Raw genomic sequence first — 18,851 nt, forward strand, 5'->3', positions numbered from 1 at the left:
AGCCCACAGATGTATCATGATCTTACATATCAACGCTGTGAAAATGCAGATTTTCTCAGTTCAGAGCTGGGCTGAACTAAATATTTTTTTACATTATGAATTACTAGTAAAGTAGCTGTGCAAATAAACAGCCCTCATACTTGATTGCACAGCCCCTAGAGACAAACTGTAGAGGTACTGTTGGAGAGAGATTTGAATAAAACAAATGTGGTGGGATCACATTTGATTTACAAGGTTGTTAATTTGCAGTGATGTGGGAGCATGGTGAAGCTTTGATCCTGAGTTGTTTGCAAGGAGGCCAAATTAGAATATATTCTTAGAAAAAGAGCTTGTTCAACACAGATGTCAAGGCACAAAGAAATAAGGAGTGTCGGCAACCTCAGCCCACTAGGATGTGTGGAAACCAACTTCTGCTGTGGCTTGAATTTTGTGCCCAAGCTAATATGAATTTCTAAAAGCTTCAGCTCTTAAAATAGTATTGCTAATTGTGAGGTAGTAGCAGGCTTCTGGCCAGTTATCTTTTGATAGATGAATTTTCTTCTAATGTATTAAAATGTTAAACATTTGGCTGTAGATCTACCATTGTTAATCTCATTTTAATTTAGAAAGCTAGCTTTGCTTGCTGTAGTTCCTGGCTTGTATGTGTATGTTTCATTGCCTTCTGAGAGAAGGGAATGGTTTAAAGTAAGAGTGCCTTTATTTACATGTACAGAAACTCGGAGTTATTGGCAGTTCTGTGGTGGAAAGAAATCATGTTAAAGTTTTTAGAAGCTTTCAGGTGGTCAGAACTGAATGGTTGCTTTTTCTTTCTGTGTCATGGTTCTACTTTGCTATATGCTTTGTTTCCTTGCCACATTGGTCTGAAGCTGAGTTAATCTGTCTGAGAATATACAGCATCCCAACTCTCAAAATCTGAGCCCTGAATGTTTGACAGTGTGTGACCATATAATATGATGATTCTTGGAGAAGGTTTGGGATACATATGCCTGGATTTTCCTGGACGTGACTTTTTTTTTTAATCTTCATGGAAATCTTGTGTGGGCAAAAATCCTTCGGATGCAGAGCCTGTTAGCCCTGGATGGGTGGATGCTGCTGCACAGGTATTCTGTTGCTGACCAGGTTACTGCATGACCAGAAATCCCAACTGTGTACACAGAGATTATTTAAGTGTGCACAATGACACCTTGGGGAAGTTTTATTTAAGTGCTTATTTGTGATAAGTAGTTGCTAAGCAATTGCGCAACAGTCCACGTGCTTTTGGGATGTCTGAGAGGGATTAACCACTCAGTTGCTGCCTGGTTGGTTGGCATATGTTCTGCGAGTCACATTCTCGAGGATGTATAGAGGTGTATGTGTTGTAGAGTTTGTTTGCATGGAAACATTGGATTAAACATTTTCAATTTGCATAAATATATCTGTTTATCAGGGAGGCTCTGAATAGAAATAAGGGAGACCTTTCTGAAACCCCTGTGTGTCAACACACGATGGAAGAATAACCATTTTATCTTCTGATGTAAATGGGACACGTGCATTCATAGGTAGAGATGATCTTTTTAGGTCAGGGGACCTTTTCCCTCATTCCCGTCCACACTGCTTTACTGAGAAAGCCATTATATATAATAAATGTGAAATTTTATATTATATGGAGACATTGAAAAATAAACTAATGCTTTGCCCTGTATTTGTAACATGTTGCTTTAAACCTAACTGTATTTAACTTAGTTTATTGAAGTTTTTAACTTGGAATGAGCTGTAACTGAATGGAAGATTTTTCTCTTTCTCTTGTATTTTGGGGATCCAGAGATGAGTTGCATCAAGTCTTGTGGTATTTTACCTATTTTTACCTATATGTGATTGCAATGATCAAATATTTGAATTGGGTGAAGTTGAGAATTCGTCCTCATGCGGGTAAAGTTGTGAATGTCCTAGTATCAATTTATGTTTGTATATTCAATACCAATGGCTTCAAGTTGTTCCCTGGTACAGTCATAATGATAAGCTGATGACTCAGATAACGAATGTAGGATGGCTGTGGTTAATTTTTTTCAAAAGTTGAAATGTCACTGCAGCGTCTTTTGCCTTAAGACATGCCACTGTATCATCTTTCCCCTGCCCTGTCCTTCTCGCTTGCTTAAAATTTGGTGTTGTCAGTAACTCTGTATTACTGTAAGTTTCGAGGAAACAGGCTGTACTTGGCACTGGTGAGGCCCCACCTTGAATCCTGTGTTCAGTTTTGGACCCCTCATCATAAGAAGGAGATTGAGGTGCTGGAGAGAGTGCAGAGAAGGGCAACGAAGCTGGTGAGGGGCCTGGAGCACAAGTCTGATGAGGAGCAGCTGAGGGAGCTGGGGCTGTTCAGCCTGGAGAAAAGGAGGCTGAGGGGAGACCTGATCGCTGTGTACAACTACCTGAAAGGAGGTTGTAGCATGGAGGGTACTGGTCTCTTCCGCCAAGTAACAAGTGATAGGACAAGAGGAAATGGCCTCAAGTTGCACCAGGAGAGGTTCAGATCGGATATCAGGAAAAATTTCTTTCTGGAAAGGGTTGTCAGGCATTGGAACAGGCTGCCCAGGGCAGTGCTGGAGTCACCATCCCTGGAGGGGTTTAAAAGGCATTTAGACAAGGTTCTTAGGGACATGGTTTAGTGCTAGAGTTAGGTTATGGTTGGACTCTGATTCTGAGGGTCTCTTCCAACCAAAATGATTCTGACATTTTATGATTCTAAAAGTGCCATAGAAGAAAAAGGCATTCATGGCTACTTTGTGTTGCTTATTGAGAAGTTAGAGATGCATTTTTCAAATGGAAATTAAATGTAGGAGGGGGATTGTTAAGCTAAAGGGGGTGTTGCCATTTGTGGTATTTAAGTGAAACTGTAGAGTTGGTGGCTGATGCAGTTGACTATACCTTCCATTTTCAAAAAAGGCTTTATAGCAGATTGAATTACTGCAATAATGGCATAAAAGTAATAGGACACTTAATAGAAAATTCTGCCCTATGACTATATTGATTTGCATCTTTCAAAAGTGAAAATGGAATTTTACATACCATTTTTGTAACGCAAAAATTTTTTTGAACAAATCTTTAGCAAAACCCAAAGTCTTCCATGTAAGGGAAAATCAAACTATACTTCATTTCAACTAATCTGTATTAAGATGTGGTTTACAGCCACATGATGCTTCTTGGATCTTTTCTTCTATGGGAATAATTCCTATACTGTGCTAGTTCTTCCACAAACTCTTTACTTCCTTGTTACAGAAAGGATCAGTATGAAAGCTATAATTCTACTCAGAAACCTTAAACCGTTTGAAGTACAAATGGAACCACATTTCCCTGTAGTGTGATAGCATCATCAACTAATGTTCAATAATATTGATGAAGATCAGCGTAATGGGAAAATTAAACCAAAATTTTTATTTTCTGCTCTGCATATTTTGGAGACTCTGTAGTTGTCACCAAAAGAATTAAAAATTTCAGCTGCTTATACCATGCGACATATTCCAATGGCCTTAGTCAAGTTTAACTAGAAACCAAGTAGTGCCTTCTCTAGCCTTGTGAAAATGTTTGTTCCTGCTTCTAGACCATTCTTTTCCTGTTAACGTCTTCATTTGCCACGATTGAAATTCTGATCTGTTAAAGTATATTATTTGTTTTAGCATTTGCACATGACATAATCAACTACGTCTGTTCATCTCATCCCCTTTCTTTGATTCTTTTTAACCTTATAATCACTTTTTAAAAAATTCATATGACAGTTATCTGTGAAATGATGACGAAACTTATGATACACAGAGACCATGTTAGAGCTGAGATTAAACTAGTCTCGGGTGTCCAACTTGGCCTGAATTTTGAAATGCTGTCATGCCATAATTACAGAATCGAGATACACTGGTGCTCACAACTGCATATTGATTGGAGTGGTCATCTCTAAACCATACCCAATTCTGTGTTTTTTCAAATGCAGCCCTATCTGTGTGTATTATAATGTTCCTCTTAACTAGAATTTAAGTCTGTCATCAATATTATCTGAATTATGGTTATTATTTAAGATTCTTGGGCGTTTCCAGAATGAAAAGACTGAAGTTGTACCTTATTCTCAATTTTTAACTGACAATTTTCAATTTTATCCTTGGAATCAGGAGAGATCCCTCGACACTAGGCACTGTGGGAGGCACTGGCTGGCTTTGGTTCCAGTGGTATAGTTAACATTGTGTTATGTTAGCAACAGAGTTTACTGGTGTAACAAGAGCTGGAGAAGAGAAAAAAGTTGATTTCCGATCAGTTAGCTTCACAGAATCACAGAATGTTAGGGTTTGGAAGGGACCTCGAAGGATCGTCTAGTCCAATCCCCCTGCCAGAGCAGGAACACCCAGATGAGGTTACACAGGAAGGCGTCCAGGCAGGTTTCGAATGTCTCCAGAGAAGGAGACTCCACAACCTCCCTGGGCAGCCTGTTCCAGTGTTCTGTCACCCTCACTGAGAAGAAGTTTCTTCTCATATTTATGTGGAACCTCCTGTGTTCCAGTTTGCACCCATTACCCCTTGTCTTACTGTTGGTTGTCACCGAGAAGAGCCTGGCTCCATCCTCGTGACACCCACCCTTTATATATTTGTAAACATTGATGAGGTCACCCCTCAGTCTCCTCTTCTCCAAGCTAAAGAGACCCAGCTCCCTCAGCCTTTCCTCATAACGGAGATACTCCACTCTTGAAGTGTCCTATGTGTAGTAGTATATCATGAATACAAGAAATAATGTGTGTAACCTTTGACTAAAACTTTATCTCTTTAATCTTAAAATAGAGCTCTAACTGTAGCTGTTAGAGCAGGAAGTTGATGTGGGGGCATCAGATACAGAAGAGATTTCTTTAGAAGTGTGGAATAGAGGTTCAGTTGATGACCGGCTATTTGCAAGATGTGAGTGACAGGCTTAGCGGAAGCTCGAATGATTACCAGATTGATTTGGAAAATTGCTTTACTGTTTGTGCACGCTAGTTTGGATAATAAACATTTTCAACAAAAATGTTTTTACTGTGAGCTTTTATGGAAACTTGTTTTCTCTTTCAAATCCCTGTTCCACTTTTAACTTATCAAGTTAATAACAATGAGAATCAAAGACCTTACTGTCATGAATTCTGTTACGGCAGAGAAAACTATTTCAGTAAACTAAATTAGAAATTGGGTAGCTTATAAAAAAGTGGTAGGCAGAGAAATATATTTCATTTTAAATTCTTGGAGGGATTTTTTTTTTTTTAGACCACTAGATAACAACAGTATTTTGATTTGCTATCTTAATATAGATATATGTACTTGTTTGTAGAAATTAGCTGAAAATACTGTCTGATTGAGGTCTGAGGAAAGACACAAGATCTCATAGATGACTTGTAGTCAAACTGGCTGTAGGGGATTGAATTACCTAAAGGGTAATTACATTTGTTTACACTGTCAGCAAATCTGTAAGTATTTCAGGTGAAGGGGTTGTCTGTTCTCTTTTTTAACCGATGTGGAAGAATTGTGTTTTACCAGTGTTAGATTTTTGGTATTATATTTAACACTGAAATTATAATACCACTCAGATGCTGATCATTACATTATAAAGCGACACTCTGCTAGAATCAGCGTAAGCGGTTATAAGTTCTTTCATATGTCTTGGTAGAAATAAGCATAATTAGCTATTATGTAGTTTTAAGAAGATATTTTTGTTTATTGGTAGCAATAAAGTATCTACATACACACATATAAACTAAAGGATGGAAACAAATATAATAAATAGATGCAACATGTATGCTTAATACACACATTTCTGCAGAAATGTACAATAGATTGTTTTATTTTAATATGTTAAAAAATGCAATGGGAATTCTTGCTTTCAGCTAATGTGCTTTGGTACTTAGGTGTTGCCAAGAACGCAGGCTAGATATCGACCTGTCTTGTATCTTTCAAGTGCGTTTCAGTGCTATGATTGTAACACTTGCCTGACCTGGAGCTTCACAGCTGCTTGAGCAGTAGGTCTGCATAAGATTTTAGTCAGACTTGTAGTGTGGCTTTTTAATTGGCAGTTAGTTTGGAAAAGTAATCGTGATCTAATGATCTTTGTAAAAGCTGTCACTGGAAATTTTGTTCCTGTTTTTGAGATAATACTGTGATGTTATTGTTGACCATTACCTAGTTCCTTTTACACTCCTGTACACTTTGAGTCTTGTGCAAGACAAGTATGAAGTATTAAAACGGAGGGTTTTGGTGAACATTGTTTGAAGGTAATTTTTTCTGACAGTGCAAAGAGTTAATGTTCAAATTACATGACTTCAATAGATTGCATACTCAGCTGAGCTCTTTTATTAATTTCTTTGTGTTATGTCTACAACAGAAGTTGCAATAATTTTCCTTGTACAGCCTTGCTTTTTAGGAATAGAATCCATGAAGCTTTTGTTTATTCCTTAGTGTTTCTATTCAGGGCTAGAGATGCTGATTGCTTATTGTGGAACTGATTTAGCATATGATTTCAGTGACCTTTTTATCTCACTTTCCCTTTAAACAAGAAATGCCAGCAGAGTTGACAGTGCTTCTTAGCACTGGGAATAAGATAAAAACCAAATAGCTGGAACCTAAGAAAGCCCTGAGGATTATATTCATCCATAGAATCCTGGGTGGTGTTTACTAGGCGAAGTGGTATGAATGCTAGTTAAGTTAACAGTCAGATCAGGACAAAGAAATTGCAAATGTGCGATTTCTTTCTTTTTTTTCCATCGCTGTAGCTTGCTGTTCTTTGTTTTAAAAGACCTTCGGCTCAAGTGCTGCCAGTATCTCATCTCGAATCATGTGTTTAATTATCCTTATTGTCTGAAACCAATGCACAAGACAGTCCACCATATGCTTCTGTTGACTTGACCTCCTTAGTCTGGGTGTCTGGATTTTCCGATATATTATTCCTTTTATTCCTCGTGTCCAAAGGAACATTCAGACCCTCAGTCAGCCCTCATCAGTAGAGACTGGAGAGTGATGCCATTATTGGGTTTTATAACTGTACTGAAAGGTCACAATTTAGAAAATTTCCTATATTGAATGATTTGTATATAGAGGCAAAGGTGAACAATTGCATCTGGAGACATTTAAAACTGTTCCTGACTGCTCTATCCAGCTATTAAAATACCCTTTAAGTAAATCATTCATCAGTTGTCAAATTCTAGTTTGGTGGTTTTGGCTTTCTGATTAATTAGGATTGTTTTTCATCTAAGAAAATGTTTTATTCTGTAGCTTTTTAGGGGAAAACAAAATAAAACAAAACCAGAACAAAAAACCAGCCTGATGTACTACTTCATGCTTCCACTTCGATTGGTAAGCTGCAGCATTTTTAGTGTTTTCAAAAGAATGTTTACAAGTAAATTGATTCCGAAATTTACATTTCAAAATAGGAAGATTTTACCAGTTGATATTACAAAGGATCTTATTCAGATTGCTTAAAAAAATTTAGTGGAAACAACTTCAGCTCCTGCTGCAAAGGAATGTTTAAACAAAAGTATCTGGAATGAGATCGGGTAAGGCCCTGAAAGTTTCAAAGCAAACACTTCAGGCTTGTGCTAGTGCGTTAGAATTGGAAAGAACAAAAACCCATCATTTGTTTATACAGAGCCTTGAAGTGCTAAATATGAACAAGTTGTGAAGAAAAATTAAGTAATTATAATTCTTGGGTTGTTTTAAAAAAATAGAAAAACCTACGGAACCTTCACTCAAAAGTAAGTGGTTATTCACAGTGAAAGCTACTTGAGTAAGCACTTTTAAAAATACTTCTAGTCCTAAGAAGTACATCTTTATGTGGAAAACAAGGGCAATAAACAGTAGTTCTATGGGATTGTTTTGGTAGATTGAAGTACCGGATTGCTGAAATGACCTGTCAGTTTGAGTAACAAGATTAGGGATAAAAGAATGACTTGCCCTCTTGTTTTCCTAAATCTTGATACAAGACCTTTTTTGTTTGTTTCATGAAGCAGAAAATGTTTTGTCATGATTAATAGGATGTATTTTTTGTATGTAAATTACCTACCTTACTGTTTTTAATTCCAAAGAATAATATACTTATAAGACAATCACATGTTCTCTCATGCCTTCAAAATAATAAAATAGCTTTATGAATAAGCATAGCTACGAACTCTGTAACTAAAATGGCCCACAGGATCAAATGTTCAAAGAGGACTGATAAAATTTGACCTTGAGCTGTTTTCTTAAGAGCTTTTATTTATAGCATGTCTCTTGTTAGCATTTACAGTATACTGCTTTATTCTGTATTTGCATGGCTGATTGCTTTTCTGCTTCAGATTTTATAATTCATCATAACTTGCTTATAAAAGATTTTAATATCACTTAAGAGCAAGGAAGCTAATTAGCTTATGGGGAGTAGTCATCCATGGTAATATAACATTTCAAGGACAACACGTATCAGTTTTTAGGCAGTTTCCAGACAAAATCAGAATCTGATTTATAAGCACACTTCAGATTTTCTGTTTTTATAAGCTCTAATATTACAAGTAGATGCTAGAACATCTCGAATCTCTCTTTTTTGTAGACAGAGCTTTTTGGCCATGCCTGTGTGGTTGGTTTGGCAATTCCTCTGCCCCCCCTCTCCTCAGTCAGACATATGAGAATGCTGTGCTTGATTTGTGCCCCATGAATATCTCCTCAGCTCTGGAGTCACTTCCAAAGGGCAATGGAAGCAATGTTTGTATTTCCTCAGTAAATGCCACTATGTATTTCTTGTCTGTGCATCTTTATGTGGATGATTGTACAGTGCAGTGAGGGCAGTATTGGGTAATTGCATTTACAGTTACATTTTGCAAAACCCATGCAAAATAGGAAGACTAGCCTTTGTCAAAAAAAGTGTCAGTTTTAAGATTAAGTTGAAAATTACTTAAGTGCTAGTGTATTAAGACTTTCTTTTGGCTTTATAAAGGAATTCAGTCTTTTTTTGACAGATATTGGAAATAATTTAGACTGCCACATATTAGTGTAGCAGGATTTTAGTTTAAAACAATATCTGGTTGTGAGGGACAAAGATGACTATTTGATCAGGTAATAACTACAAATAGTTTGTAAGGTACTCAGATATTACAGATCAAGCATGGTCTAAAAAATACATATTGCGTACATCTCTGTGGGAGTGAAGTGCACATCAGTGCAGGTATTGTCATGACTTAATACTGATGTACTTGATACCATGGTTTCATGTATCACATAAAGAATCTGAACTGATTTTAGGGGAAGTGCAGAACTTACTCTTTCACCTTATGTAGCTCAAACAAAGAAATATGCCTGTAAAAGCTGTGCCAGATTGAAGTGGCTGGCATGTTGACAAATCCCTAATTCATTGAAGAGTAACCTGCTCTTGCTCCACCCACCGACTCTACATAAAACTCAGTGTGGAAGCTCTCTGTCCATTAAGAGCTCTGTTTTGTATCGACCTGTAAATTGATCAACATCCTTGATGCAAGTGTAACGAATAGATACATGAAGTTTGTTACTGTTTCTGACCCATGGTGGGGTGGTACCTACTGTCGGGTACCTACTGTCCTCTATCCTCTTGGATAGAGGAAAGGTCCTGCTGCATCAGGTATCTGTTCCTGCTCTTACCCATTTTACTAATTGAATATTTGTGTGTCATGCCTTGTTGCCAGCTAAAGCTTTTTGCATGTCAGATGGCAGTCAGTTCTTCCTGTTCCTATTTAATGAACAATGGGGATGAGAGGTTTTGAGAGTTCAGCTGGGTAAGAGCAAGAAATATAAATCAGGCCTACAATGTGATAAAGCAAAGCCCTCTGTACTTATCTTGCTTTGTTTTATGAGTGTCAAGTCTTTGGCTGGTTACCGTTTTCTCTGTGTGGCATATCTATCACTTTGGGTATTTAGCTGATTTGCAGTTTGAAGGAAGACTCCGCTGCCTGCTGTTGATATGGGAAGGTCATAAAGCTTCTTCTCATCTTGTTGTCTGCGTCGTGGTTTTAAACCCAGCCAGCAACTAGGACCACACAGCCTCTCACTCATCCTGCTCCCTTCCCCCAAAGTGGGTTGAGAGAGAGAATTGAAAGGGAGGAAGGAAAAAAAACCAGAACAGACTCATGGGTTGAGATAAGAACGGTTTAATAGGACAGCAAAGAAAATAATAATAATAATAATAGTAATAGAAGAAGATACAAAACAAGTGATGCACAATGCAGTTGTTCACCACCTGTGACACCGATAGCCCCTGGGTTCCAGGGCAGCGGTACCTACCCCCTGGCCAACTCCAGTTTATATACTGACCATGAATGGTCAGGAATACCCCTTTGGCCAGCTTGGGTCAGCTGTCCTGGCTTTGTTCCTTTCCAGGTACTTGTGCACCTGCAGCTTTCTGGTGGAAGAGTCCTTGACTTGGTATAAACATTACTTGGCAACAATCAAAACATCAATGTTTCATCAACATTCTTCTCATACTAAATCCACAACATAGCACTATATCAGCTACTAGGCAGAAAATTAACTCTATCCTCGCTGAAATCAGGACAGTCTGATGCATCTGCCTTTGGAGACAACCAGCTGTACCTCCATAGAGCTCTTGAGTAAGTTATAGTTTGCCTTTTATTTTTAGTCACTTTAGTTCAGTGAGTTCTACTTCCAGTAGTGAAATGGCCTGTGGTTTAACTTATTTGTGAACTTGATTGATTGATAAGATAAATAACAACTTGCAAAACTTTCATACTGCTTTTTATGTTGTAGATGGTGCTTCTTTTAGTGAACAGTAAAAGGCTTTCCTTGAGGGAGAATGGCAATACTAACTGAGAATCACTGAAACATTCTTGGTGTGTATAAGGGTCTTCATGCAATTCTGTTTTCATTTACCTCAGCCCCACCAAAAAAAGGCCAAGGGGGGCATATTACACAGCAGGCACAGGTTTGATGTTTGTTGTTGGGGTTTTTTTGTTGTTGTTGTTTTTTCCATAGAGAGCAGCAGGGTTTTTACTGGAGTCACAGGCTATCATAGTATGGCTGTTACAGGCTACATGGAGTCAGAAACTTTGCAGAGATTGCCAGAAATGCAGACTTCCCTTTTTAGTTAGTTTCTAGCCCTTTTTCTCAGTCCACTATTTAGCCCATTTCTTGAGAGAGGCATCTGTAGAGGGTCACAGACATCTCTGGTTCTGCAGTGTTTGTACCTCCTTTCCCTGATGCAACGTTAACAAAGATGGATGTGTGTGCATATCATCTAAATACATGCTCCTCTGTATTCCTCTTCTGCTACTGCCTCAGATATGTAAATAAAAATCTTCTGAATTCTCATATATCAATATATGTACAGCTTTGGTCAAGACTGTCATGTACTTGCATGCTCTCAACAATATTAAATTGCACCTGCAACCTCATTGGTGGATCTAAGTAGTTCTGAATACTGAATTGAGTATTTTCTGGTGATCGTTGCTTTAATAATACTGGTGTCTTGACCAGGAATCCTATTCAAGTATACTTTCTGTGTTTTAAAATTAATGGCAACTCACACACACATGTATAAAGGTTTCAAAAGTGCATTGCAATTGAAGGTTGGGTACCTAGGTTCTTTCTTTGATACTGACCCATCTCCATTTCCTTTGTGGGTGGTTTATGGTGAAACTTCAAATAGTAAGAGGCAGCAGAATTTTCCTGATTCTATAGCTGTCTGTACTCCATTCAATTTAAAAGTGCACCCAAAGTAGTATCCTCACATGGCTTTCATACTAGAATAGAATAGTTCAGTTGGGAGTGACCTACAATGATCATTTAGTCCAACTGCCTGACCACTTCAGGGCTGGCCAAAAGTTAAAGCATGTTATTAAGGGCCTTGCGTAAATGTCTTTTAAACACTGACACGCTTTGGGCTTTAAAAATTTCATTTTGCTAATAACAAGAACAAAACACTAAGAGCTGTTGATTATTTTTAATGGCACTGAAACTGAATAGCCACAGAATTGTCTTGGTTGTGTTTCCAAGTTATTTTTGCCATTTTGTTGTGCAGTTATGTGTTTCATTTGGAATTGTGGTACAGCAAGTGTTCTGCCAGTGCAGGTAATTTAGCTACAATTCAGACTTCTTTTGCTATTTTAATTGAACCGAGATAATCTGCAAAATGCTTTTGTAAACTCTAACTACAGCATATTTTCTTGTTCCTTTACTTTGATGCCCTTTTTTATCCCAAAGGAAAGCTCTTTGCTCTTAAAAATCATGGGTTGAAGTACATAAGTGAATTAGACTAGTAGTACAAATCCCACAACTAAGAAACTAGTTGTATGTTAAGATGTTCAGAAGCTCCATGTTGAGTTTAGGAAATTAGCGTCTGGTTTGAAACTTCACTTCTGAGCTGTCTAAATTTGGAAGAAAAATCAAATCATGTAATCATGACTGGGCTAAGAGGAGAATGGACTGAGTTTGTAACTTAGGCTAATGGTGTCTTTTTGAAATGACTTTTTTTTTTTTAAACAGTTAGTAGGAGAACCATAAATAACCCAGCAAAGGAAGAGTAGGCTGAGAACTGAGATTCCATCTCTGGTCAAAACTTGCAATCCTTCACAGTTTGATTTGAGTCTTGAATTTTCAATATACTGCATCAACTTTCAAGCAAGCTTGTCTAAATTCTAGCTTCTGCATATTTAGGACAAAATCTTGCAATAAGAGGGAAAAAAGTTGAGAAAGCAAACTACTGAATGAGTTGACATAGTGTTAACTTTCAGAGAAGAGTGCAGCATCAAGCCAGCTAAAATATTTGCGTTTTAGCTTCTGGAGTTTTGCTGAAACTACTAGAGTTTAAGAGAAAATTATGAAGAATCAATGCTTTCAGTTCTCAAGTAATTTCTTTACAAGATATTTTCATTTGAAGTATAAGGACTAGTTATTTTTATTTGATTTTTTTTTTTGGCTTCTAGAGCAAAGTGTGGGAAAGCATCACTTTCTCATTTCAATGTAAAGCAGTGTATTATTCTTAAGTAAAAATATGACTGTAGGCCGAAACCATTAGAGACCAAATGTGTTTGATATTGGCTACAACTGCTGGTGGAGAGAGGTTTTATTTGTCAGAGAACAGATATGTTTGGGGTTCTTCCATCTGCTGGAGAAGGCCAATAACTTACTGTCTGAATTCCTTCCTCTGTTTTCTTAAATTACTTGAGATTTCAGCATAAGAAGAAGAAAAATAATTTATTATATTGTAGAAAGAGAAACATTTTTTTGCAATGGTGACCACTGATCTATGTGGCTGTTTCCTTTATGGTTTTAGGCTCAGTATTTTTCTTTTTACTGTAACAGCAATGAAAAAGAGTGTTTTGATACTTTTTGACAAGAAATCAATTCAATTTCTTTAGGTTTTTAGGAAACCTTTCAGCAATAAAACACTAAATGGTCAAATGTGTTTTGAAAATATTGGTTACACGGTTGACTTTTCTGTATATACAATGCTTACAAGTCAACTTGTCATAGAATATAATAGAATATCTCAGTTGGAAGGGACCTACAATGATCATCTAGTCCAACTGCCTGACCACTTCAGGGCTGACCAAGTTACAGCATGTTATTAGGGGCGTTGTCCAAATGCCTCATAAACACTGACAGGCTTGGGGCATCGACCACCTCTCTAGGAAGCCTGTTCCAGTGTTTCACCACCCCCTCAGTAAATAAATGCTTCCTAATGCCAGATCTAAACATCCCCTGGCGCAGCTTTGAGCCATTCCCACGGGTCCCATCACTGGATCCCGGGGAGCAGAGCTCAGCACCTCCCTCTCCCCTTCCCCTCCTCAGAGCTGCAGAGCCATGAGGTCGCCCCTCAGCCTCCTGCTCTCCGAACTAGACAAGCCCAGAGTCCTCAGCTGCTCCTCCCAGGACTTGCCTTCCAGCCCTTTCACCAGCTTTGTTGCCTCCTCTGGAGGCATTCAAGGACCTTCACGCCCTTCTTAAATTGTGGGGCCTAGAACTGCATGCATTACTCAAAGTGAGACCACATCAACACTGAGTACAGCAGAACGATCACCTCTATTGACTGGCTAGTTATACTGTGTTTGTATCCCAGGATGCGTTTTGCAGTCCAATGTTTTCTTTGGACCTCCTTTTGCCATTAATGTACTTAACAAAGCCCTTCTAGTTGTCCAATACAGCACTGGCCAGTTTCAACTCTAATTGTGCACTGGCCTTTCATCCTACATACACATTTCAGAAAGACTGCCTTGAAATTCTGGAGAAGCTTCTACAGTCACTTGCAAATTTTGATTCCTTCCTCCTTGTGAGGAAGAAAGTGGAATGTAACATATTCTCCTCAAAAGGCCTAATTATTTGATGAAAATATTTAGCTTTCAAGTGATTTCATATTTTAGAGAGGAGGGGGAAAAGCAAATAAAAAAGCAAATTAAAAAGAAAGAAAAAGGCAAAGACTTGAGCTAAGTCAAAGTTTAAATAAAAGTAGATCCTTACATTTAATCTTGTAGGCTCATTCACAAGTACTTAGGAGTCAAGAACTCTGGAAAATCGAATTATAGTATTTATAAACTTGTGATGCCTTTAAGGTACGCTTACTTTTCTAAAGTCTAGACAGGTGGTGACCAATGTTGGTGGTGCTGGAAGAGCCTGTGAAATATTTTCTAGGTTGCCAGTGCCTTTCAGTATGAGGTGAAATTTGGTATTGGTGCTGTTGTGGGTTTTTTTATGTTTGTTTGTAAGTAATAAGTATCTGAGCAGTTGATCAATGCTTTTAAGTGCTTCAAGTATGCCAAAGATGTGACTGTTAGAAATTTAAATTTTTTTTGTTTTAAGTACAGGCAGTCATATTACAAAACAAGTATCAAAAGGCTAAATTACACATTAATCTCCAAATACATGAAAAGTAACTACCTCTGTTAGTATTAGAGATGTAAATGTTTTAAATTACTTAAGTGCTTGTGAAGAATGATTTTTACTTCATTTTGTGTTAATAACTAGAAAAATACTCATAAGGTAATGGACTTAAAATATGATTATATTTGTAATGTTAGCATTTTCTAGTTTTACTTGGTTGAATAATATTGTGACCTAAAAAACAACCAACCAACCAACAAAAAAACCCCCCAAAACCCCCAAACAAACAACACCAAAAAGAAAACAACAACAACAAACCCAAAAAAACCCAGTCGTACATTTTTGAAGAATGAGTTTCAGGACTTTATCTCTTAGAGAGCCTTCTCAATGCAGATGTGTCTGGTTGAAGCAACTGTGAGATGTTGACTAGTTTGAACCAATCAACTAGGATTTCTTAAAGGAATTCAGGCTGAGGTCTCAAGTACCATAAATGCATAACCAGTACTGTTCACTGGGAGCCTCAGAACTGAACTACTTTGTAATATTTCTACTGGGAAAAATGTTCATGGAATCACAGAATACCAGGTTGGAAGGGACCTCCGGGGTCATCTGGTCCAATGCTTCTTGACAAAAGCACAGTCAAGGCAAGATGGCCCAGCACCCTGTCCTGCTGAACCTTAAAAGTGTCCAATGTTGGGGAGTCCACCACTTCCCTGGGGAGATTATTCCAGTGAATGATTGTTCTCATTGTGGAAAAACTTCCCTCTTGTCTCCAATCAGAATCTCCCCAGTAGTAACTTGTACCCATTACCCCTCCTCTTTTCCATGTGACTCCTTGTAAAAAAAAGTGTCTCCATCTTGAACATGGTGATAAGGTCTCCCCTAAGCCTCCTGTTCTCAAGGCTGAACAAGCCCAGTTCTCTCAGCCTTTTGTCACACAGCGGGCTTCCCAGTCCTTTGATCATCTTTGTGGCCCTTCTCTGGACCCTCTCCAGCCTGTCCACGTCTTTTTTGCATAGCGGGAACCAAAACTGAACACTACATTAGAGACGTGTGGCCTGACAAGTGCTGAGCAGAGTGGGATAAGGACTTCATTGATCTCTGATAATGCCCTTGTTGATGCAGCCCAGCATCCTGTTGGCTTTCTTTGCCACAGCAGCCCACTGTTCACTCCTATTGAGCTTGTTGTCCACCAGGACCCCCAGGTCCCTTTCCACAGAGCTGCTTTGCAGCCAGGTGGATCCCAGCCTGTGCTGCACTCCTGGATTATGTTTTCCCAGGTGCAAGATCTCACACTTGTCCTTGTTGACCTTCATAAGGTTCTTGTTAGCCCACTCTTGCAGCCTATCCAGGTCTTCCTGCAGGGTGACACCCTTCTGAAGTGTTCGCTTCCTCACTCAGTTTAGTGTCATCGGCAAACTTCATCAGGGTCCACTTGATCCCGTCATCCATATCACTTATGAAGATATAAGTAGGACACCACTCATGATAGGTTGCCAGTTTGAAAAGGGGCTGTTTACCACCACCCTCTGGGTATGGCCCATCAGCCAGTTCACCACCCACTGCAGAGACCGCTTGCCTAGACCATATTGCATCAGTTTCTCTTTGAGGCTGTGGAAAACTGTATAGAAAGCCTTTCTAGAAATCCAGGTGGACAGTGTCCACCACTTGCTCCACATAAACTGAGCAGATTACTTTGTCGTATTGTCAAGTGCGATTTGCCTTTGGTGAATCTGTGCTGCCTATTCCAAATCACATGCTTCATTTGACTTGTCATAGCCCCCAGGAGAATTCATTCCATAACTTTTCCCAGGGACTGAACTAAGACTGATGGGCCTATAATTTCCTGGATCCTCCTTTAAGTATAGATGGGGGTGATTCTATGATTGTTTTACAATGCCACAGTTGGGATCCTATGTTCTTTGATCAAAAACTGCCATTATGAAGTTTACTTCTACATATATAATTTTACATTTCTTTAAAAATAAATTAACTGATTACATTCTGTATTTTTTACATACTTTATTAATTGTCAATTAAAGGTGTTACAACAGCTACCTCCCCTGAAAATATCATCTCCTCAGTAAGGGATTTTTGTTGGTAGTTCTTGATATGAAACTACAGTTTTCATTTTGTCAGCGTGATAAAACTGCCTTTTCAGTTGACCTCTACGTTTCTTATGGTTTTATGTCAGAGCTTTAATTTACTGTGGAATTACAAGGGTCTCGTAATTCCAGTTTATGTACTACCTACCTGAATTAGGGAGGTAAAAAAATCTTCATCTCTGTTTACAACTGAGTTTAGTAAGAAGATATGTCTGATTTTGCATTATGGAGTTTGCTAAGTGGAGATGGCAGAGGAACTACTGCAGTTCTTCACTGTTTGACGTATTCCTAAGTAAATTGTTCCTTCTAGGCCTCTGCTGTTCTTTCGAACACCAGAGTCATCAGAGCACTGTGCATGATGTGCTGGTATCTTTAAGGTAAGTGTAGGAAGACAAATAGTCTCTGTCAAGAATTTGTCTAAGTCAGAAGAGGAAAACCTGAACTCATCCTGCTTGGGGTGCTGGAGTCTGAACCAGAGGTTCCATAGGGTTGTCACCATTTTCCCAGGAGAAATACGGACTCTCCCACAGGCAAGTTGGGCCTTTTCAAAGCAGGAAGAACAGAAGTCCAGACTTCGCTATCTTGTACTGTGAAGAAAGACAAGAAGAGAGATCTGATGCTACAGGCTGCTTTCTGAGGCTATCTACTGCTATTGAAGCCCCCAGTAAAACTTTGCCTGTCCTTTGGTCGCTCACCTGTCCTTCCCTATTTAGACAGAGATTAACAGGGATCTATATAGGCTGCCATCATCCATTGATTTTGGGGAGGGGATATCATTCACATACTTGTGTGGTGTCTATGCAATACAATTTTATATTCATTTAGCTGTCAAAATGTTTTGTAACCTTACTGTAACTAGTACACATGGTTCCAAGCAGTCTTTGATTTCTTTGGGTTATCATTGGCAATTAAGAACGTCCTTCATGCCAGGAACTCCAGAAAATTTTCTTGGCCTTTGCAATACTGCTGACTAAAGCACTAAATCCTGTTTCAAATAGCAGTCTGGATTCAGTCATCAGTGTGTAGTGTGCCTAGCACTGTGGTGTGGGCCAGCATCTGTGTTCTGGGTTCATTGGCACAAAAGCAATAACCATTTGGTTTTAATGAGAGAAGGAAAATAAGACTGGCAAGCGAAATGTTTTTAAGAGGTAGTGAACTATGTTTTTATTTTTCTGTCTTCAAAACACAGGGCATTTTAGCTAATTATGTTTTCTAAACATAATCAGAACAGTACATTCCAACTACAAGAAAGAAAATAAACGTAAATTGAAAGAAGTTGGAGGAAATGCAGCATTATTAACAAGGGGAAGTTGACTGTAATTCCTTTTTCACTCTGTCTTGCTGTAGTGTAGCAACAGGAAGAGATTCAAATTGCTTGCAAAACTTCTACTTCCCTACCATTGCAATACTAAAAGGTTGGGACTGGATAGGTAAATAACAAAAAAAATATGTCTATAGATGACAGCTCTGTGGCTGGAATATTGATTACAAGGTATAAAATCACTTAACATACTCCAGTCTGTACCTGTAGGTTGGCTGAAGGAGGGCGAAGGTGGTGAGCAGAAGATCTGAGGAAATGACCAATAGGAAGAAGGAAAGATGCATAACCAGAGATACTTTATATTGTTGAATTCCACTCATTCTTAGAAGGTATTCAGAGGGGGCTTTCAAAAGGCATATTTTGTGCTTTTGTAAGGCACCACTCCTATTCTGTTTCTTCAAATAAAGGGTTTGTAGGCACCTGTTCCAAGAAAAGATTTAGAACTACCTTGTGATGCTGCATAATGGGGACTCAAAAATTGCCCCTGTCTGTGGATCTGGTGAAGGGCATACCCCCTCAGTGCCCGTTTTGCATCCCTGTCTCGTGCAGCTCACTTTTCCCTCTGTATGCTGTGTGAATGCTAACCTAACTCAGGTGGGATGGTGCTGGGCTGTGCCTTC

General features: G+C 38.6%; 1 protein-coding gene across 2 annotated transcripts in view; it reads left to right on the forward strand.

Moving 5' to 3' along the window:
- The window catches only part of MGAT4A (alpha-1,3-mannosyl-glycoprotein 4-beta-N-acetylglucosaminyltransferase A), a 79,033-nt gene that overhangs the window by 12,360 nt on the left and 47,822 nt on the right, over positions 1-18,851 (forward strand). The window lies entirely within an intron of this gene.

The sequence above is a fragment of the Caloenas nicobarica genome, chromosome 1 (genome assembly GCF_036013445.1).
Source record: "Caloenas nicobarica isolate bCalNic1 chromosome 1, bCalNic1.hap1, whole genome shotgun sequence".
NCBI classification, from domain to species: domain Eukaryota; kingdom Metazoa; phylum Chordata; class Aves; order Columbiformes; family Columbidae; genus Caloenas; species Caloenas nicobarica.